The sequence below is a fragment of the Somniosus microcephalus genome, chromosome 12 (genome assembly GCF_052327205.1).
Source record: "Somniosus microcephalus isolate GS21.2 chromosome 12, FLI_Smic_1.0, whole genome shotgun sequence".
Lineage (NCBI taxonomy): Eukaryota > Metazoa > Chordata > Chondrichthyes > Squaliformes > Somniosidae > Somniosus > Somniosus microcephalus.
In genome coordinates this window covers 228,115,280-228,139,189 of record NC_140998.1, presented here as the reverse complement: position 1 = coordinate 228,139,189, position 23,910 = coordinate 228,115,280, and positions in this window count along the sequence as shown.

Genomic DNA, 23,910 nt, shown 5'->3' with positions numbered 1-23,910 from the left:
TTAACAGGTACTTTACTGAACAAGAGGCAGCTTGAAACTGAAACTACAGAAGCCTGCTAGGGCCTTTTATACAGGGGTGGTCACTGCCGGTACTGCAGTCTAAGACCAGTTATTCCCTTAAAGGTACATACACAACAATACCCACCCTCCTGTAAGCTTCAGAGACATGGACCATGTACAGCAGACACCTCAAAGCACTGGTGAGGTACCACCAATGCTGCCTCCACAAGATCCTGCAAATCCATTGGCAGGATAGGTGCACCAACGTCAGTGTTCTTGCTTAAGCCAACATCCCCAGCATCGAAGCTTTGACCTCAATCAGCTCCGATGGATGGGTCACGTTGTCCGCATGCCTGCTACGAGACTCCCAAAACAAGCGCTCTACTTGGAACTCCGGCACGGCAAGGGAGCCCCAGGTGGGCAGAGGAAACATCGAAACATCGAAACATAGAAGATAGGAGCAGGAGTAGGCCATTCGGCCCCTCGAGCCTGCTCTGCCATTTGATGTGATCATGGCTGATCATCCAAACTCAGTACCCCGTACCTGCCTTCTCCCCATATCCCTTGATACCTTTAGCTCTAAGAAATATATCTAACTCCTTCTTGAATATATTTAAAGACTTGGCCTCAACCGCCTTCTGTGGTAGAGAATTCCACAGGTTCACCACTATCTGGGTGAAGAAATTCTTCCTCATCTCTGTCCTAAATGGCTTACCCCTTATCCTTAGACTATGACCCCTGGTTCTGGACTCTCCGACCATCGGGAACATTCTACCTGCATCTAGTTTGTCCAGACCTGACAGAATTTTATAAGTTTTGATGAGATCCCCTCTCATTCTTCTAAACTCCAGTGAGTATAAGCCCAATCGACCCAATCTCTCCTCATACGTCATTCCTGCCATCCCAGGAATCAGCCTTGTGAATCTTCGCTGAACTCCTTCCATGGCAAGAACATCCTTCCTCAGATAAGGCGACCAAAACTGCACACAGTACTCAAGGTGTGGTCTCACCAAGGCCCTGTACAACTGCAGCAGGACATCCTTGCTCCTGTACTCAAACCCTTTCGCTATGAAGGCCAACATACCATTTGCCTTCTTCACCGCCTGCTGCACCTGCATGCTTACCTTCAGTGACTGGTGCACAAGGACACCCAGGTCTCGTTGCACTTCCCCTTCTCCCAATCTATTGCCATTCAGATAATAGTCTGCCTTTCTGTTTTTGACACCAAAGTGGATAACCTCGCATTTATCCACGTTATATTGCATCTGCCATGCTTCTGCCCAATCACCCAACCTGTCCAAATCATCCTGGAGTTTCTCGGTATCCTCCTCGCAGCACACACGCCCACCCAGCTTTGTGTCGTCTGCAAACTTGGAGATATTACATCTTGTTCCCTTATCTAGATCACTAATGTATATTATGAATAGCTGGGGGCCAAGGACCGATCCCTGCGGTACCCCACTAGTCACTGCCTGCCATTCGGAAAAAGACCCGTTAATTCCTACTCTCTGCTTTCTGTCCGCCAACCAGTTCTCTATCCAAGTCAATACCTTGCCCCCAATCCCATGTGCCTTAACTTTACATGCTAATCTCTTATGCGGGACCTTATCGAAAGCCTTTTGAAAGTCCAAATACACCACATTTACTGGTTCTCCCTTATCTATTTTCCCAGTTACATCCTCAAAAAATTCCAGTAGATTAGTCAAGCACGATTTACCTTTTGTAAATCCATGTTGACTTTGTCCGATCCTGTCACTGTTTCGCTTCAAGGACACCCTCAAAGCCTCCTTGAAAAAGTGCAACATCCCCACCGACACCTAGGAATCCCTGGCCCAAGACCGCACAAAGTGGAGGAGAAGCATCCGGGAAGGCGCCGAACACCTCGAGTCTCTTCGCCGGGAGCAAGTGGAAGCCAAGCGCAGGCAGCGCAAGGAGCGCACATCAACCCAAGCACCCCACCCACCCGCCCCTTCAACCACCGTCTGCCCCACCTGTGACAGAGACTGTAGGTCCCGCATTGGACTCATCAGTCACCTGAGAACTCATTTTTAATGTAGAAGCAAGTCATCCTCGGTTCCGAGGGACTGCCTAAGAAGAAGAATTGTGCAGCTTGTTGGATAGCCCCATTTCCTGATCTGTGAATGTGTGCATGATTTTCTATTCAAGTTCGAGACAGCTTTGGCAAACTGAGATAACTTACAATCACCCGCATGCTGCACTTAACATCCGCTCCTATGTTTTTAAATTGTTTCATTACATGCAGTATTAAAGATAACAGCCCCAGCAGTGATTGAGTCATTATTGTACTGTAACCTCTCCAGCAAACACCAGGAAAGGCTGGAACAGATCATCGCTTCAGCCTTGAGGGAAGTATAATTAAAGAGGGAGATCTCATTGGAATATATAAAATGAGATAAATCTTAAATATTATTTTAAAGTTAAGGTGGAAAATAAGATCAACTTCATGAATGTAGACTGGTGAAAAATAACCTTAGAATTGGAACTTCTTTGTGCAAAGGGTGAGGAACCTGATTGAAATTTCTGAGGAGGTGACTAAAGCAGTGGACAGTGGAATGACTATGGACTTCCAGAAGGTGTTCGAGAAAGTCTCACCTGAGAGACTGCTAGCTAAAGTTGAAGCTCATGAAATTGAAGGCAAATTATTGACCTGTTTAGGAAATTGACTGAGCGGCAGGAGACTGAGAACAGGGATAATGGGCCGGTACTCTAATTGGCAGGAGGTGACTAGTGGTGTCCCACAGGGATCTGTGTTGGGCGCTCAACTATTCACGGTATTTATTAACGACTTAGTTGGTTGGATAGAGAGCCACATATCCAAATTTGCCGATGACACAAAGATAGGCAGCATTGTAAGCGGTGTAAGCATAAAATTACAGGGATATTAATAGATTGGGGGCTAGAAATTAGTTATAGCCAAGAAATGGGTGGTGTTTAGACTAAAAATGGTTAAGTAGCGTCAATTGAAAATCGTCTAGGCTGCACGTAAAATTCATCCTCACTCTTCATTAAAATGATTGCAATCATGATTCTCGACTAAAAACCCAAGCTCATTGGTGTTACACCAAAAAGATGGACCAATATCGGGGGCAGTCTAAAGGCAAGTAATGATTGCCACAGGCTTATTTCACTGCTTAAAGGGCAGGTCCATTGATGCTGCAGCACCTCAGTCTCAGCATTGCTGGGTTTGCAGCTGCCTCAACAACCATAAGCAGAAGGACAAGGAGAAGGAGCACTTATTTACAAATTCTGATGGCAGAGAGCCCGGAGGTTTTTCGAATGAAGCTTTGGAGGCTTGGTTTTAGCGGTGGAGAGAAGGTGGGCAGTCCTGAACCCCCTCAACTGGCAGGAGGCCCTCACCACAAGTCTGCGGACTATGTGGAGGGAGGTGGCACACCACGTCATGGGCAGCATTGTGGTCTCCACACAGTGCAGGAAGAAGTTTAACAAGCTCGCACGGGTGGTGAGGGTGAGTGAAGGCTTCAACAAATGCTACATACCACCATCTGTACCACAAGCTTTACACACTGCTCAATGCACCACACCCCCAGCACTCACCTACCAACAATCCAAGCAACACTTGACATGAATCTTGTCATTCATGTGGAAATGACTTATGAAATAATACTGGGCGGCCTGCTGGTGGCGCTGTCCAGGGAGAGTCTAAATACTCAGGCATGGGCCCAGCTTGCTCAGGACCTTCTTTAACAGGAACTAGTGAAGGACACAACTAGACCTCCATGTTGTAAAACAGTTGATTAAAGCTTTGTTTAACGCTTAGACCAAGTGCCTAGTAGTTTTCTTACATCAACACTCACACCCACATCTCACACCTTGCACACAATGAGAGTTATTCAACTATGGCAGGCACAAGGGTCATTAGTTATTAGAATTCATGTGATATGTGTGATATGTTTATAGATGAATTTATTAAGTGTGTTTGGAATATTTTGTGGTCTCTCTCATTTCACTTTTGTGCCCAGGATGTAGAATGCTGTGTTATGGCATGGGACAGGGATTGTATGATGGGGATGTGGTGAGCTACGGGGATCTAGGGTTTCATTCATGAGAATCGGAGTCTGATGAGCCGGTCACGGACAGCCCATCCAGAAGGCTGATTGTCTCGCGGCCTCCGCCCTCCCTCCTGTTCCACCTCCTGTTCCTCCTTGTACTCCTCCTTCTCATCCTCTTCCTCCTCATCCTCCTCTGCCTCATCCTCTTCCTCAGCATCTTCCTCTGCCTCATCGTCCTCCTGAGGTAATCCCGCAGCCCCCATGATTGTGAGGAGGTGTTGTGAGCAGAAGCCTTTAACAAATAACGAGTGACTTCTGCACTTGAATCAACACTCCCTGTCACCAAAAAAAAACTTGAAATAACTAAAGAAAGCTGTTTCAGTTGTAGGAAGTAGCAAACAGGCTCTGAAACTGCAGAACCCTGTCAGGTACAGCTGATTGGGGATGGTACCTGACGTAAGAAAACAACTAGGCACTTGGTCTAAGCGTTAAACAAAGCTTTAATCAACTATTTTACAACATGGAGGTCTAGTTGTGTCGTTCACTAGTTCCTGTTAAGAATGCCCTACTCAAGCTGGGCCTGTGCCTGAGTATTTATACTCTCCCTGGACAGCGCCACCCGCAGGCCACTCACCATCATTTCACAAGTCTTTCTTTCATGAATGACCGATTCATGTTAGTACCGTTGAACATCGCTGCTGCAGCCTACTTCCTACTGGTAAATGCCAGCTCTCCCTGTTGTTGTTCTGCACTATAAAGAACTTGGGAGATCTTGCACTCTCAGTGACGTCACGATCTCCATAATGGCAAGGTCCCTGGTGATCAAGTTTACCGGCTGCACTACCTTATTGGCTTTGGAGGGAGTGCAATGTAGATTTACTAGAATGAGACCCAGACTCCAAGGATTAAATTACATGGAGAGATTACACAAACTAGGATTGTATTCCCTGGAATCTAGAAAGTTAAGGGGTGATCTAATTGAGGTTTTCAAGATATTAAGGGGAACAGATAGGGTAGATAGAGATAAACTATTTCCGCTGGTTGGGGATTCTAGGACTAGGGGGCATAGTCTAAAAATTAGCGTCAGACCTTTCAGGAGTGAAATTAGGAAGCATTCTACACACAAAGGGTGGAAGAAATTTGAAACTCTCTTCCGTAAATGGTAATAGATGCTAGATTAATTGTTAATTTTAAATCTGAGATTGATAGCTTTCTATTAAGGGATATTGGCCAAAGGCAGGTAGATGGAGTTAGGTCACAGATCAGCCATGATCTCATTGAATGGAGGAACAGGCTCAAAGGGCTGAATGGCCTCCTCCTGTTCCTATGAACTTGACAAAGGGTGAGAAACTTTCTGCAAAGGGTGAGGAACTTCACAAAGGATGGCAAATGTCTGGAGTAATCTGACAGGCAGGGTAGGACATTTTCAGACTGTAGGGGTGTGGATGTTGGACTGAGAGGATTGGATCACTGGAGGGATGAGCTTTTCTCAACCTTGAATTTTGTTGCAGGCTTCCAAAAGGCCAAAGTCGTGTGCAATTTAGGGCACTCAATTATTGGAAGGATATTGAAGGCATGGAACAGGTGTAACGTTCATTTGGTACAATGAGAAGATGTAGGTAGTGACCTGGTACGATGAGAAGATGTAAGTAGTGACCTGGTAAGATGAGAAGATGTAGGTAGTGACCTGGTACGATGAGAAGATGTAGGTAGTGACCTGGTACGATGAGAAGATGTAGGTAGTGACCTGGTACGATGAGAAGATATAGTTAGTGATGCGCCTCAATGACTTCAAGACTCAAAGTTAACTGAATAAAACAAGGCTTTTATTAGCAAAGAAAAGATGCCTGTGTCTTCACCTAGCTTCACCTAGCATGCTGCTGTTCTGCTGCAAGACAAGCCTGGGCTTGTCTTAAGTAGGGCCAGGTATGGGCGGAGCCGGCACACAAAGGGGGCGGTGCACTATACACAATACAAGGTAAAACACTATATGTAGTTAACTACAGAGTCTGATGAATGACATATTTCATCACATTCACCCCTTCTACAGATTTAGTCTGTCCGGGGGTGTGATAGTCCTCTGTGACCGACGTAATGGTTGCGGTGCCGCGGGTGCCGGCTGGGTGTCCCGGGTGGTCTCCTGGGTCTCTGCCGGGGGCGCCACCGGGGTTGTTGAAGGAGTAGGTGGTGGGGGTACCGTTGGCTGGTGTTCTTCCGGGGGTGATGAAAGAATAGTGGGTGGAGTGGGTGGGTAATAGTTGTTGTGGTTGTTGTGGTTGTTGTTGTTGTTGTTGTAGTCGTTGTCGTTGTTGCTGTTGTTACCGGCTGGGGCGAGGTCTTTTATGGACACAGTGTCCTCCTGTCCGTCGGCGTGCCGGACACACGCATATTGTGGGTTGGCGTGGAGCAGGTGCACTGGCTCCACGAGGGGGTCCGTCTTGTGGCCCCTCACATGCTTCCGCAAAAGTAGCGGACCTGGGGTGGAGAGCCATGACGGTATGAATACGCCTGAGGTGGATTTCCGGGGAAACACAAACATTAGCTCATGAGGCGTGGCATTAGTGGCGGTACACAATAGTGACCGTATTGAGTGGAGCACATCTGGGAGGACTTCCTGCCAGCGGGAGATAGGGAGGCCCTTGGTCCTTAGAGTTATTGTGACTGCCCTCCATACTGTCCCGTTCTCTCGCTCCACCTGACCGTTACCCCGGGAGTTGTAGCTGGTGGTACGGCTCGTGGCAATCCCCTTGGACAGCATGTACTGGCGTAGCTCTTCACTCATGAAGGACGCCCCCCTATCCGTGTGGATATAGCTTGGCATACCAAACAGGCAGAACAGGCTGTTGAGGCATTTAATGACCGTGGCGCTGGTCATGTCTGGACAGGGGAAGGCGAATGGGAAACGGGAGTATTCGTCCACAATGTTCAGGAAGTAAACATTGCGGTCAACGGACGGGAGGGGGCCCTTGAAATCCAAGCTAAGCCGCTCAAAGGGCCGTGTAGCTTTGATTAGGTGGGCTCCATCAGGGCGGTAGAACCGAGGCTTGCACTCAGCGCAAGTGCGGCAGTTCCTGGTCAGGGACCGAACTTCCTCAATCGAGTAGGGTAAGTTGCGGGACTTTATGAAGTGGAACAGCCGTGTGACCCCTGGGTGGCAGAGGTCGTTGTGGAGGGTCTGTAGCCGATCCCCGGTGGCGTTGGCACACATCCCTCGTGAGAGGGCGTCGGGGGATTCGTTAAGGGCCCCCGGCCGGTATATGATGTCGTACTCGAAGGTGGAGAGCTCGATCCGCCACCTAAGAATCTTATCATTTTTAATCTTCCCCCTCTGTTTATTATTGAACATAAACGCTACCGACCGCTGGTCGGTAAGTAGGGTGAAGCGTTTGCCGGCTAGGTAGTGCCACCAGTGGCGCACTGCCTCCACGATGGCTTGGGCCTCCTTTTCCACGGAGGAGTGTCTGATCTCGGGCCCCTGGAGGGTCCTCGAGAAGAAAGCTACGGGCCGCCCCGCCTGGTTGAGGGTGGCCGCCAAGGCAAAGTCAGGCGCATCACTTTCCACTTGAAAGGGAGTGTTCTCGTCCACTGCCTGTAGCGTGGCCCGCTCAATATCCTGCTTAATGCTTTTGAAGGCAGCATGGGCCTCAGCAGAGAGCGGGAAAGAGGATGCTTTCAAGAGGGGGCGGGCTTTATCGGAGTAGTTGGGGACCCATTGGGCATAATACGAGAATAACCCCAGGCACCTTTTCAGGGCTTTGGGAGTGTTGGGTAGGGGTAGCTCCCTTAGGGGGTGCAATCGGTCGGGGTCTGGTCCGATTTCCCCATTCTCCACCACGCTGCCTAGTATGCAGAGGCGCGTGGTGTTGAAAACGCACTTGTCCTCGTTGTAGGTGAGGTTGAGTTTTTGTGCGGTTTTCAGAAACCTCGCGCGGTTTGAGTCGTGGTCCTGTTGGCTGTGGCCGCAGATGGTGACATTGTCGAGATAGGGGAAGGTTGCCTGCAAGTGGTGGTCATCGACCATGCGGTCCATCTCCCTCTGAAAGACCGAGACCCCATTCGTCACCCCAAAGGGGACTCTGAGGAACTGGTAGAGGCGTCCGTTTGCCTCGAAGGCGGTGTACGAATGGTCCTCTGGTCTGATAGGGAGCTGGTGATACACTGACTTGAGGTCGATGGTGGAGAACACCCGGTATTGGGCGATTTGGTTCACCATCTCGGATATGCGGGGTAGCGGGTAGGCGTCTAGTTGGGTATGGATGTTGACTGTTTGACTATAGTCAATCACCATCCGCTTCTTCTCGCTACCCCACACCACCACCACTTGGGCGCGCCACGGGCTGTTGCTGCGTTCAATAATGCGCTCCCTCAGGAGCCTGTCTACCTCGGTCGCGATAAACCGCCTGTCCTCCCAGCTGTACCTCCTGCTTTTGGTCGCTATTGGCCGGCAGTTAGGGGTAAGGTTCGCGAATAGCGAAGGCGGCTTTACCTTCAGGGTAGCCAGACCGCACACTGTGAGGGGCGGCTGGGTCCCACCAAAATTGAGCGTGATGCTTTGGTGGTGGCACTGAAAATCCAGGCCCAAGATCACGCTCACACATAAATCCTTCATAATTAACAGTTTAAAATTATTATATACAGTGCCTTTAACGGACAATCGTACCGCGCAGTAACCCGCAATAGTCGATATCTGGGTTTTGTCGGCCATAGAGATCCTGCCCTGAGTAGGGACTATAGTTAGAGAGAGTCGTTGTACCAGGTCAGGGTGAATGAAGCTCTCCGTGCTCCCGCTGTCAATTAAACATTTAACCTTGCACCCGTTTACCTCGATGTCCACCATCGATTTGGATAGTGGGTGCGGTCTGGGCTGGTCCCCTGTGATCGACTCCACTGTAGGGCCCTGATCGGGACAAGATGGTGGGCCACACGAGGCCGGGTAAGATGGCGTCCATGATGTCTGCTCGCGAGATGGCGGACCCCACGAGGTCGGACAAGATGGCGTCCAAGATGGCCGCTCCCACGGCGCGCACGCGGCGGTGGCGGTTTTGCCTGCGGGGTTCCCTCTGCACACCTTCCCAAAGTGCCCCTTCTTACCGCACTTACAGCAGGTGGTGCCTTTCGCCGGGCACAGGTTCCTAGTGTGCTTCGGCTGCCCGCAGAAGTAGCATTTGGGGCCCCGATGCGTCGCGGCGGTCGTAGGGCTTCTGGGGGGAGAGCAGGGCCCCGATGATGTTGGGCTACCGGGCGGGGAAGCAGAGGCGGCGTGGGCCGCGTGGCCTGACGAGTAGGAGTCAGAGTTCTTCTGAGCCACATCCAGCGATCGCGCTGTGTCCACAGCCTGTGTCAGATCTAGGCCCGTTTTCTCTAGCAGTCTCTGCCGGATGTAATTAGAGCTAAGGCCTGCGATAAAGGCATCCCGAATAAGCTCGTCTGTGTATACTGTGGCTTTCACGTCTTTGCATTTGCAGTCTTTGCCAAGCACTTTTAGGGTGACTAGAAAGTCCTCTAGCGACTCTCCGGGTCGCTGTGTGCAGGTAGCAAGCAGGTGCCTAGCGTACACCTCGTTGGTAGGCCACTGATAGTGGGCCTTTAGAATGTTGCAGGCATCCAGGTAGGTGGCGGCATCTTGGATGAGTGGAAAAACCCGGTGGCTTACCCGATTCTGCAGGATCCCGAGTTTCACATCTCCGGTGGCTTTAGAGGCTGTGACAGCTTCGGAGTTGGCCATAAAGAATTCCAAGCACTGGAACCAGTGTCCAAACTGTGCCGATGCATCCGAAGCATGCGGGTCCAAATCCAAGCGTTCCGGTTTCAAAAGTTGATCCATCGTTAAAGTTTGCTAATAAAATTGATGCGCCTCAATGACTTCAAGACTCAAAGTTAACTGAATAAAACAAGGCTTTTATTAGCAAAGAAAAGATGCCTGTGTCTTCACCTAGCTTCACCTAGCATGCTGCTGTTCTGCTGCAAGACAAGCCTGGGCTTGTCTTAAGTAGGGCCAGGTATGGGCGGAGCCGACACACAAAGCGGGCGGTGCACTGTACACAATACAAGGTAAAACACCGGAGCAGGCAATACAATATATGTAGTTAACTACAGAGTCTGATGAATGACATATTTCATCACAGTTAGTGACCTGGTACGATGAGAAGATGTAGGTAGTGACCTGGTATGATGAGAAGATGTAGGTAGTGACCTGGTACGCTGAGAAGATATAGATAGTGACCTGGTACAATGAGAAGATATAGTTAGTGACCTGGTACGATGAGAAGATGTAGGTAGTGACCTGGTATGATGAGAAGATGTAGCTAGTGACCTGGTACGCTGAGAAGATATAGATAGTGACCTGGTATGATGAGAAGATGTAGGTAGTGACTAGCTTGGAAAAAATTAGAGCTGCATTCATTGGTGCTAAGGAGGATCCAATAGAAATGCTGATAATTCTGAAAGATTGTCAGCAGAAGGGATTTCAAGTAAGTGCACCAACACATTCATTACTGATATAGCCGAGTACAAGCTCACCCCTACAGTATGTGCAGATATCTGAAAACAAGGGCCCCTGATGGGTAGGGATTACAATTGTGCTGTTGCATGAATGTGCATGATGCTGTGTTCACAGGGAATCCCACTATCTGCTACTGGGTTGATGCCATCATTAAAATGGTGGGCAGTGGGTTAACGGTCCCACGGCCTGATTCCATCCCTTGAACAGTCACTGTAGAGAAGGTTTAGCAGTGGAAGGTCTAGTGTATGTAACCGTCTACCTTTAAGAGACTATTGTATGTAACCGTTCACCTTTAAGAGAACTATTTTAGGTGTGGCACTACTTGTTTGGCTTCTGTATACGGTAATACCGACGGTGACCACACCGGTATATAAGTGCTGTGGCATGATTTATAGGGCAGATTCGCCCTGACCTTCGAATAGTAAAGTCCTGTTGTATGTTACTCCTGAAGTCTGTGTCGTAATTAACTGCACAAACCACAGACTTTACAGTGGCGACGAGTCTGATCGTACCCTGCAGCAACAATATTTTCAAGCAACGAAAGAGCGTCGAAAAGAGGCAACCGCCCTCGTCATTCGGCTGGGAGAAAACTCAAGGCTGCAGCAATAGAAAGGAGGAAGACTTTAGCGACAAAAACTTCCATCAGCAACAGGCACTGACTGTCCCTTCTGCCACGGTGACTGTGAGTAAGGGAAAGTGAAAAGAATAGCCGGAGGATAAGGGCTGGGCACTCGACCACGGTCGAGGGGGAAAAGGAGCCGGACAAAAAGTGAGAGACTGCGACCGGTGGGAAAAGCCGGGCGGTGACCGAAGCCACGAAGCGCTGCGACCGGGAGCGTAGGCGCGGGAAGAGAGAAACTCAGCCGCAGCCGGGGAGAGAAGCACCGGACTGCGAGAGGGCTGGGAGGCGCGATTGGGGTCCGAGCGAGCGGGAGAGGCAGAGCCGACCAAGAGAGACTGCGCGAGAGCCAGTCCAGCGGCTGAACTGTCCTCCGTCAACGGGGTGTAACCAGCGCCGGTAGAGCTGAGCGAGCGGGAGAGAGGCAGAGCCGAGCAAGGGGAACTATGCAAGAGCCAGTCCAGCAGCTGAACTGTCCTCCGTCAACGGGGTGTACCCAGCGCCGGTAGAGCCGAGCGAGCGGGAGAGAGACAGAGCCGAGCAAGGGGAACTGTGCGAGAGCCAGCCCAGCGGCTGAACCTGTTCGCCGTCAACGGGGTACCCAGAGCCGGTCGCCCTGCCATAAAATTAAAAAAAAAAAGGGAAAGCCTTGAAGCCAACGCGCAGGCTGTGAACCTGAAAGCCAGCGGCCGTCGCCCGTGGGGAAAGTGTACCCCTCCCGCCAGGGAAGAAACGCGGGAAGCCGCCATTAGGCGGGGAAGAAGACAGAAGCGGGAAACCGTCATTGAAGTGGGTGGGGAGAGAAGATAAGAGCGGGAAACCGCCATTTTCGCGGGAAAACCGCCATCTTAGAAAAAAAAAGAAATAATAATTTAAAGAAATACTTGTGTTGTTCCCAAAGAGAGGAAGATGCCTAAGCGTGGTAACATCAACGATTTTAATTCCGAAGTAGAAGACTGGGCCACGTACGTGGAATGCATTGAGATCTATTGTGAGGCCAATAAAATAGAAGAAGATGACAAAGCTATAACCTTGCTGAACTCGATGGGCGCAAAGACATACGGGCTCTTGAAGCATCTACTAGCACCAGCTAAACCGGCGGATCAGACTTTCGATGATATTGTGGCTGTCCTGAAGGACCACTTGAACCCTACACCGTTGATGTTGGCGGAACGATTCAAATTCTATGCGAGAACGCAACGGAAAGACGAAAGCAACGCAGAATACTTGGTCGAACTGCGTAGACTAGCGAAATACTGCCAGTTTGGAGGGAATCTGACAGAGGCATTGCGAGACAAGTTTGTGTGCGGGTTGGCAAAGGAAGGAACGCAAAAGCAACTACTCGAAGAGAACGACCTTACACTTGACAGGGCTGTCCTTATTGCAGCATCGCACGAAGCCGCAGCGAAGGGAACTGCAGAAATGCAGCTAAAGACAGCAGCACTAAGTGTGGATCAAATTACCTCGACAACAACAAAATGCTATCGTTGTGGGAAGACAACACACGACCAGAACCAATGCTGGTTTAAGAACCAGGAATGTAGGAAATGTGGCAAACTGGGTCACATAGCTAAGGTATGCCGGTCAGGGAAGAAGACCAACAACCAAAGGACCAACAACCAAAGGAAGCCATCACAGGAAAAGTACAACAAGGTACACAAGGTGGCTGAGAAGAGTTCAGACAAACAGAATTCAGACTCAGACCCAAACGGCCAGGAGCTGGGTAGTCTGAGAATTCACAATGTGAGTAAGGAAGCTGACCTACAAACTATCTGGGTCATGCTAAAAATAGCTGGAATCCAAGTGAAAATGGAGTTGGACACTGGATCAGCTCTATCAGTCATAAATCGAAGGGATTACCACCGGCTATTCTCACATATACCCTTAAGAGATACCAAGTTCGTATTGCAGACATACACGGGGCATAAAGTATACCCCATGGGAAAGATAAGAGTCAAAGTGAGAGATAAGGGTAAAGAACACCCAAGAATGAACTTATACGTACTACATGAGGGAGGACCACCACTTCTAGGACAGGAGTGGATCAAGAAAATAGACATGGAATGGCACTATCTAAAAGCCATAACGAGTGAGGACTCGGTGCAGACAATCAGCTCAGATGCTGAAACGGATGACGATAAGACCAACCCAAATATGAAAGACAAGGCTGAAATGGACTTGCCGACGAAGGTTGGAAAAACGAAGGCATGCATAAAGGCTTATGCTCCAGAGAAGAACAAAGTTTCAGAACAGAACTCCACCGAACAACGACAACCTAGTTCGACAGAAAATTCTGAGCCTGTTCAAGTTACGGACATATCCATGACGGAAGAACACCGAGCTCGGACTCAAACTTATTTCAAATTACGACAACAATTAGAACAATTGAGTTACCGTCTCGTACAAGAGATGAAAACAATGAAAATGTTCTATGACACCGAATGGGAGAATCTGGAAAGACAACAGAAGCAGCTAGCTCAAGCAGAGAGCGACCATAGAGCCATCGTGACCAATTACCGATCACATCTCCCTTATGCTGTTCAGGAGTTAGAATATTTGCAGGAAGAAGCAAATGAAGAGGAATCTTCAGGAAGCCAGGATTTTATTCCAGTTCTTCTCTATGACTCCTTACAAGCAGAGTGTGAGAAGTTGAAAGAACAGTATGAACAGGCCCAGGCTACAATTCTGGAAGGGGTTAACTCGGCAACCTCCGAAAAGCTAGTTTCAGTGGAAGCATATGAGCAACTGAAGGTTGAACATGAGCAAGAAGTCCAAAGGCTGCAGGAAATTCTTGATGAGCTCAAGGCCAAGACAGACTCATCGGTAGAAGTTCCATCCATAGATGAGAAATTAGAGGTGAAAGACATGGCAGAACCTGAAAGACAAGATGTACAAGAACTCATAAAAATATTAAAGGAAACCCAAGACAAATATGGGGCGGCAATGACCGAGATTCAACAACTTGAAGAACAGATTCAACTGGGAATCCATTCAGTGGAAGAAAAGGGAACTGTAAGAAACACAGAGACTGTAAGAATGGCCTCTGAACATGAGCTAGAGAGCATCAAGGCGCAACTTCTCCGAGCGCTGGAAGCCAAAGTACAAGAGGAAAAGAAGGTGAAAGCATTGGAGGAAAAGGTGGATGAAATGGAGAAGACTCTGACCCACAGTGTTCCCGTGGAAGAGTTAACGGTCAGCCAACTCCTTCATATGCTGAAGGACAAGACTCTACAATGGGAACAATCTGAACACGAGCTTCAATCTTCAAAGGGAAGGAGTTCGGAGCTCTCAAACGTTATGGAAATAGCTGAGGTTGCAACACAGATTTTACAGGGATGCCAAAAGTACGCTGAATCACGTCAATGTGAACAGCAGAATGTTGAAACAGCTGCTCCAGTAGAAGGATTGAATAGCCTGATCAATCAATCCCCAAGGGAAGGGGAAGTGTTGAAATCACAAACGAGGTCATTAGTGAAGGATTTGCAGGAAACCCAGGAAGAGCGGGATGAATATGAACGCATGAAGAAGTCTCTTCAGGAAAGATGTCTAGGGAGGGAACAACAGTCGGCTAACGTCCAGTTGGGTACGGAAGAAGTAGTAGGCCCTCTCGCTAGACTAGCTCAGGACGACACCGAATATTACCATGACCTGTTGAGTGACACTGAATATTACGAGGATCTGGTCTGCCCAGCTTGTGATGAAAACTCCCAAAGTGCAGAAATCAGGATGAAGCACTTAAAGTCTAAGGAACATAGAGAGATGGTGGCGCTACAGCTGGCAGCTGATAAGGGAGCCCCGAGAGTCTCCAAGAAGCAGAAAAGAAAAAGAAGCAGAAGATGATAACCATCAAAATCATTATCACTCCTACCAGATCATGCACGTGGGCCCTACAAAGGGAGATAAATCAGTTGGAAAGTAAGAAAAATTACCAAGGCAATACAGCTCTTTGTAAAAGTCAGCATTGCTGGTTCAGCAGGATGAAAGTTCAAGCTGTTACGTCAAGGGGAAGACTAGTGGAGGAGTCACGCTAGCAATGTGAACCAGCTACACCACAGCGATGTTGTTCGGACCGAGTCAAGACTAGAGACTGAATCTATACACTGTTCCCACAGAGACTGAACCTGTGAACTGTTTCCCACAGAGACTATATCTGTAAATTGTTTACCTGAAGTTGAATATATGTATGTTAATGAGAAATAGTATGTTGTAAGCTAAAAAGGGAGGATTGTAGTGTATGTAACCATCTACCTTTAAGAGACTATTGTATGTAACCGTTCACCTTTAAGAGAACTATTTTAGGTGTGGCACTACTTGTTTGGCTTCTGTATACGGTAATACCGACGGTGACCACACCGGTATATAAGTGCTGTGGCATGATTTATAGGGCAGATTCGCCCTGACCTTCGAATAGTAAAGTCCTGTTGTATGTTACTCCTGAAGTCTGTGTCGTAATTAACTGCACAACCCACAGACTTTACAGAAGGTATCTGCGATCTGTTGAGTCCGTTCAATGAAAGCTCTGCCCGAACCAGTCCCCCGCCCACAAAGCTGGCCGCGCCCTCAGGATCGAAAGGGGAGTTTATCCCCCCCGCCCAACCACTTACGCCTGTTCGTGAAGGGAGGTTCATTGAAATTGCGCCCGGAATCTCAGGCCCACAGGCACCCACGGTCACATGATTCCAGCATTAATCGGCTGACCAGCAGTTAGTTGAAGCTGCTGCAGAAATCATTAATTAGTTCAATAAAAAACTTGAATTACTGTGTGCAGTTTGACAAGTTCAAAGGACAGAGAGTAAAATGAAAAAAGACTTGCATTTATATAGCGCCTTTCATGGCCTCATGAAGTCGTGGAAAGCGCTATAATAAATGCTTTACAGCCAATGAAGTACTTTTTGAAGTGTGGTCACTGTTGTAATGTAGGAAACGCGGCAGCCAACATGCGCACAGCAAGCTCCCACAAACAGCAATGTGATAATGACCAGATAATCTGTTTCAGTGATGTTGATTGAAGGATAAATATTGGCCCCAGGACACCGGAGGATAACTCCCCTGCTCTTCTTTGAAAGAGTGGCCATGGGATTTTTTATGTCCACCTGAGAGAGCAGACAGGGCCTCATTTTAATGTCTCAAGCCAATGCTGACACCTCCAACAGCACAGGACTCCCTCAGTACTAACATTGGGGAGTGTCAGCCTGGATTTTTGCTCTCAAGTATCTAGAGTGGGAACTTGACCCCACAACCTTATGACTCAGAGGCGAGGGTGCCGCCCACTGAGCCACGGCTGACACACAGCCTCACTATGAAGGGGAATGACATGAATCTTGTCATTCATGAAAGAAAGACTTATGAAATAATACTGAGCGGCCTGCGGGTGGCGCTGTCCAGGGAGAGTATAAATACTTGGGCACGGACCCAGCTTGCGCAGGACATTCTTAACAGGAACTAGTGAAGATCACAACTAGACCTCCATGTTGTAAAACAGTTGATTAAAGCTTTGTTTAACGCTTAGACCAAGTGCCTGGTAGTTTTCGTACGTCAGGGAATCTTCTTTTTCACCATCCCACCTTTGCCGTTTGAGACACCATTAGCCCTGTTCCCATCACGAATCAGTTACACTGCGTGATTACACTGATTCTCGGGTGATTTCACAGTCGGGTTTATTTTTTTTAATTTATTGATGGGATGTGGGCGTCGCTGGCTAGGCCTGCATTTAGTGCCCATCCCTAATTGCCCTTGAGAAGATGGTGGTGAGCCACCTTCTTGAATTGCTGCAGCCCATATTGTTGTGTCTGGGTATAATAAGATACAGACTGCAGCAGAAACGGTACAACAGGTGTTTACTCAACGTGGCTCACAGTTGAACTGACTGTACAGATTACTACCCAGTGCTATATACAGGTGTGGTCACTGCCAGTACTACAGTATACATGAGCTGTAAAAAGTAGTTCCCCCCCTTAAAGGTATATACATTACAATTCCTCCCCTTTTAGATTAACAGTACCATAACACTCATTTAACAATTAAATATCAAACTAATTACAATGAACACTTTTAACATGCAACATTAGCTGAAAATAGTCTATTTATATATTCAGTCTTTGGGGAGGCCTCCTGATCCTTTCTGGATAGTGCCTTTCCCGAGTGTCTTGCTCTTGGTGCGGAGGCGATTCTGGCCCCCTGTCGTCGGTTGGTTCATCAGCTTCCGATGCTACTGTTTCTGGGGTAGATGCGATCTGTACGTCGGGTTCATCCCCAGGTACGTATGGGCGAGGCATGGAGTTGACTTGTTCCTGCGACTCTAGGATCTGGTCAGCATGGCGTCTCACGATGCTCTCCCCAACGTCCACTGTGTACATTAGTGGGCCCTGCCGTGTGCATATCGTTCCTGGCTGCCATTTTTCTGTTCGGTAGTCGCGGGCCAAGACTGGTTGCCCTTCATTGAAGCTCCTTGTTGGCTTCTCATGGATGTGCTGGAATTGCTTACTCTCAACATCTCTTCATACGTTTGGTCTGAGCAAATCCAGGCGAGATCTTAACATTCGGTTAAAGAACATCATGGCTGGGGCCTGGTTGGTGACTGCATGTGTCGCATTCCGGTAGGCGAACAGGAAATTGTCCACCTTGTGCTGCAGCAGAATGTTGTCATTGTACATAGCCTTTATTGCCTTCTTAAAGGTTTGTACGAACTTCTCAGCCAATCCATTTGTGGCTGGATGATACGGGGCGGATGTCTAATGCCTTACCCCATTCTTTTTCAAGAACCTCCGGAACTCTTCGGACACAAACTGTGGTCCGTTGTCGGAGCAAATCTGTTCTGGCAAGCCATTCCTGGCGAAAATGGTCCGTAGGACTGCAATCGTTTTCTCCGTGGTGGTGGAGGACATTTTGATGACTTCTAGCCATTTCGAGTGCGCATCCATGGCTATTAAAAACATTGAGCCCATGAATGGACCAGCAAAATCAATATGCACCCATTGCCATGGAGATGAGGGCCACTCCCATGGGTGTAGAGGGGCATGTGGTGGTGCATTTTGGACTTTCTGGCATCCTGAGCAGCTCTTGGTCAGGTCCTCGATTTGTTTATCGATTCCCGGCCACCACACATGAGCCCTGGCTAGGCTTTTCATTTTTACCCCTCCCAGGTGACCCTCATGAAGCTCATTGAGCACTCTATCCCTTAACTTGGGTGGAATTACCACTCGGGATCCACACATCAAGGTCCCCCGGCACACTGACAGCTGTTCTCTCCTTGTCGAGAATGCTGGCAACATTGAGTCGCCATGTGCTGGCCATCCCTTCACCGTCAAATCATATACCCGAGACAGTGTCGGGTCATTTCGGGTTTCCTTTTCGATACAAGCGTTAGTTACCGGTAGGTATTCAACTATAGTCGAATGGAATATTTCGACAGGATCCACTGCTGGTGCTTCCACCGCAGTAGGCACTGGCAGCCGTGATAGCCCATCAGCATTTCCATGCTGTTTTGTGCCCTTATATTCAATCTCATAGTGGTGCGCCCCTAGAAAAAGTGACCATCTTTGTAGTCGTTGCGCAGTCATCACTGGAACGCCCTTCTTCGGATTAAAAATGGAGACAAGAGGTGATCAGTCAGCAAGGTGAATTTCTGCCCGTGCAGATAGTGATTGAACTTTTTCACTCCCCACACTAGGCTGAGGGCCTCCCTGTCAATCTGGGCATAGTTACGCTCGGCTGAGGTTAGTGATCGTGACGCAAAGGCTATTGGCCTCTCTGAGCCGTCCGAGGATTTGTGCAACAGCACCGCTCCAATGCCGTAGGGTGACGCATCACATGCCAACCGAATTGGTAATGCTGGGTTGTAATGGGCCAATACCTCTTTCGATGTGATTAGTGTTTTGCTCTTCTGGAAAGCTCGTCTACATTCGTCACTCCACTTCCATGGCACCCCAGTTTGCAGTAGGGTGTTCAGTGGGTGTAGTATTGTAGACAAATTTGGCAAGAACTTATGGTAGTAGTTTACCAGCCCGAGGAACGACCTCAGTTGTGACACATTTTCCGGTGCTGGAGCCTTGACTACTGCCTCAATCTTCTCTGGGGACTTATGTAACCCCTCTTTATCGATAACGTGGCCACAATACGAGATCTGTTTTCTAAAAAACGCGCATTTGGGGCGGTTAGCTCGGAGCCCATATTCCTGCAATCTAGTGAGCACCTGCTCCAGGTTGGCAAGGTGATCACTGTCATTTTCGCCCGTGATCAGGACGTCGTCCAAATAACATTGGGTCCCTGGGATCCCTTGCAGGACTTGTTCCATTGCCCTCTGCCAAATAGCCGGAGCTGATGCTACCCGAATACCAGCCGGTTGTATTGGTAGAGACCTTTATGGGTGTTGATTGTGAGGTTTTTTTTGATGCTTCTTCTACCTCCATTTGCAGATACGCCTGGGCCAGATCAATCTTAGTGAAGCGTTTCCCTCCAGATAGCGAGGCGAAAATATCTTCAATCCGCGGAAGTGGATATTGTACGGTGTGAAGGACCGGGTTCACTGTTACCTTAAAGTCCCCACAGATGCGAACCTTCCTGGGTTCCCCAGGCGTGCTGCTCAACGACTTTTTCATCACAGGGACAATGGGTGTAGCCCACTCGCTCCAGTCTACCTTGGACAGTTCCAGACTCTTCAGCTCTGCTTCGACGGCTGGGTGGATCGCATAAGGTACCGGACTGGCCTTAACAAATTTTGGGCTTGCGTTTTCTTCAATTTTAATCGTCGCTGGCATGCCTTTTAGTGTTCCGAGTCCTTGCTGGAACACTTCTTTCGCGTCAGTTAGGATCTTTGACAGTTGCCCAGGTGTGACGTCGTCATCCTTTTTGTCAGCCACAGTCAGTGCCTGTATGGAATGCCAATCCAGTTGTATTTTCTGGATCCATTCACGTCCCAGTAATGGTGGTCCTCTATCTTGCAATACATACAGGTCTAGTTTTGGTGTTTCCTTACCGTTATATATAACAGTCACCCTTATTTTTCCTTTGGGGTAGACTTTTTGCCCCGTGTACGTCTTCAAAATCATTTTTGTGTCTCTCAAGGGCATGTGTGAGAATAGCCGCTCGTAGTCCCGTTGGTTTATGACTGTTAGGGCTGATCCTATGTCCAATTCCATCTTTACCTGGACTCCTGCTAACTTGAGAGTGACCCAAATGGTTCGGTGATCCTCCGTTGTGATCACATTATGTAGTTTCAGACAACTCAGTTCCCTGCTTTCAGAGTCGTTATCACTCTTTTGTTCGTCTGAACTATTCTCCATCATCTTATGTACCTTCTTGTACTTTCCTTTGGTAGGTTTCTTATTGTTGGTTTACTTTCCCGACCTGCAGACTCGTGCTATGTGTCCTACTTTTCCACACTGTCTGCACACTTTGTCTTTGAACCAGCAATCATTCTGGTCGTGTGTTGTTCTGCCGCAGCGATAGCACTTCTCTGTTCCATATGACATTTCGTTTGTGCCATATTCTTGTGGTCTCTGTTGTATCTCTGCAGCGCCCCGTGCTGCTGCTTCATATGATACTGCAATGCTGAAAGCCTTTTCCAGCGTAAGGCCCTTTTCAGATAAAAGCCGTTTCTGGGTTCCTTCACTTTGAAGCCCACACACAAACTTGTCCCTTAAGGTCTCTGCTAGTCCCGCTCCAAACTGGCAGTGTTTCGATAGTTTGCGCAGTTCTGTTAAATAATCAGCATTGCTTTCATCCTTATGCTGGTTCCGTTTGTGAAACTTGAATCTTTCTGCTATCAGCAGCGGTGTGGGGTTTAAATGTTCCTGTAGTATCGTTACTATGTCTTCAAAACTCTTTTCCATTGGCTTAGTTGGGGTTACTAGATTTCATAATAACCCATATGTCTTTGCACCCGTTAAATTTAACAATACCGACGCTTTCTTGTCATCTGACACCTCATTTGCCTTGCAGTGTACCTCTATTCGTTCGACATATGTAGTCCAATCTTCAACTTCATTGTCAAATGCGGTGATACTGCCACTCTTCGGCATTTTGGGTGTGGTTTAAAATGGCGTCTCCCAATGGCTTAAAATGGCGTCTCCTGCGCTTTCCTTCCTCCCCTGCTGCTGCCAACGCCGCACTCGGCGGTCCTCGTGGCAATGGCGGTGCCTCGCGGGTTTCTGCGCGTCTCTCGCTCCCTCTCTCTGACGCTGCTCTGCCCCTGAACACCGGCTGTGCCCTGTGTGCTCTGCCCTCTCTCTCTCTCCCCCGTCGACGCTGCTCGGCCCTTTGCTGTGCCACTCGGTCGGGCTCTAGCCCGCCGCTGTCCAGGAAGGGTCTGCGCACTACCTGTTGCCAGCCCGTTTCGCTGGACCACCTCGACTGGAAAGCCAAGCCTGGCTCTCGACAGCCTCCCCCGCAATTCTCGAGTCTCTGCTGGATGACTGGGCGGTTGCCCGTGGTCGACGCCCGAGTCTCTGGTCTTGACCTCCAATCCACTGATCTCCAGGAACGAATCCCCGGGAGGTGATGCAGAGTTGCAGGTAGGTTCGAACTTGCCTCGTCGTCAATGTTGTGTCTGGGCATAATAAGATACAGACTGCAGCAGAAACGGTACAACAGGTGTTTACTCAACGTGGCTCACAGTTGAACTGACTGTACAGATTACTACTCAGTGCTATATACAGGTGTGGTCACTGCCGGTACTACAGTATACATGAGCTGAAAAAGTAGTTCCCCCCCTTAAAGGTATATACATTACACATATGGTGTAGGTACACCGACAATGCTGTTAGGAAGGGAGTTCCAGGAATTTGGCCCAGCGACAGTGAAGGGACGGCGATACAGGTCCAAGTCAGGATGGTGTGTGGCTTGGAGGGGAACTTGTAGGTGGTGATGTTCCCATGCGTCTGCTGCCCTTGTCCTTCTAAGTGGTAGAGGTTGCGGGTTTGGAAGGTGCTGTTGAAGGAGCTTTGGCGAGTTGCTGCAGTGTATCTTGTAGATGGTACACACTGCAGCCACAGTGCGCCGGTGGTGGAGGGAGTGAATGTTGAAGGTGGTGGATGGAGTGCCAATCAAGCGGGCTGCTTTATCCTGAATGGTGTCGAGCTTCTTGAGTGTTGTTGGAGCTGCACTCATCCAGGCAAGTGGAGAGTATTCCACCACAGTCCTGACTTGTGCCTTGTAGATGGTGGAAAGGCTTTGGGGAGTCAGGAGGTGAGACACTTGCTGCAGAATTCCCAGCCTCTGGCCTGCTCTTGTAGCCACAGTATTTATATGGCTGGTCCAGTTCAGTTTCTGATCAATGGTAACCCCCAGGATATTGATAGTGGGGGATTCAGCGATGGTAATGCCATTGAATGTCAAGGGGAGATGGTTAGAATCTCGCTTGTTGGAGATGGTCATTGCCTGGCACTTGTGTGGTGCGAATATTACTTGCCACTTGTCAGCCCAAGTCTGAATGTTGTCCAGGTCTTGCTGCATATGGACACGGACTGCGTCAGTATCTGACGAGTCTCGAATGGTGCTGAACAGTGCGCAATCATCAGCGAACATCCCCACTTCTGACCTTATGATGGAGGGAAGGTCATTGATGAAACAGCTGAAGATGGTTGTGCCTAGGACACTGCCCTGAGGAACTCTTGCAGTGATGTCATGTGATTGAGATGAATGACCTCCTACAACCACAGCCAACTTCCTTTGTGCTAGGTATGATTCCAACCAATGGAGAGTTTTCCCCTTGATTCCCATTGACTTCAGTTTTGCTAGGGCTCCTTGATGCCACACTCGATCAAATGCTGCCTTGATGGCAAGGGCAGTCACTCTCACCTCACCTCTTGAGATCAGCTCTTTTGTCCATGTTTGGACCAAGGCTGTATTGAGGTCATGAGCTGAGTGTCCCTGGCGGAACCCAAACTGGGCGTCAGTTAGCAGGTTATTGCTGAGTAAGTGCCGCTTGATAGCACTGTCGATGACACCTTCCATCACTTTGCTGATGATTGAGAGTAGACTGATGAGACGGTAATTGGCCGGGTCGGATTTGTCCTGCTTTTTGTAGACAGGACATACTTGGGCAATTTTCCACACTGCCGGGTAGATGCCAGTGTTGTAGCTGTACTGGAACAGCTTGGCTAGGGGCGCAGCTAGTTCTGGAGCACAAGTCTTCAGTACTATTGCCGGAATGTTGTCAGGGCCCATAGCCTTTTCAGTATCCAGTGTCTTCAGCCATTTCTTGACATCACGTGGAGTGAATTGAATGGGCAAAAGACTGGCATCTGTGATGCTGGGGACCTCCGGAGGAGGCCGAGATGGATCATCCACTCGGCACTTCTGGCTGAAGATAGTTGCAAATGCTTCAGCCTTGTCTTTTGCACTCACGTGCTGGGCTCTACCATCATTGAGGTCCACCAGTGCGGAAACTTGGGCGCAATTTCAGCTCGGCCAGATGGCAGATGGGGGTTGGGCGGACATTTCGGTTGAATTTTTGGGCGCAATTTGCCGATTGCGTCCTTGGAAGAAACTCAACGCCAGTTCTTCTTTCACCTGGGATGGATTAGGATCACTGCGGCTGGTAGCAGCGCGGTGGCCGAGGCTGCTGTCCCTGTGCTCTTCGGTGCAACGAAGCACTGGATTTGAGACTCGGGATGAGAAAGAGCCGTTTAACATTCATGCAAGTCAAATCCGGACTCAAAGAAATAACACCAAGTGGGGGAGGAAGAATATAAATTTGTGATTTATTTGATGGGCATAACATTAAGACAGCCTGAGAGGACTTTGTTTTTTTTAATTTT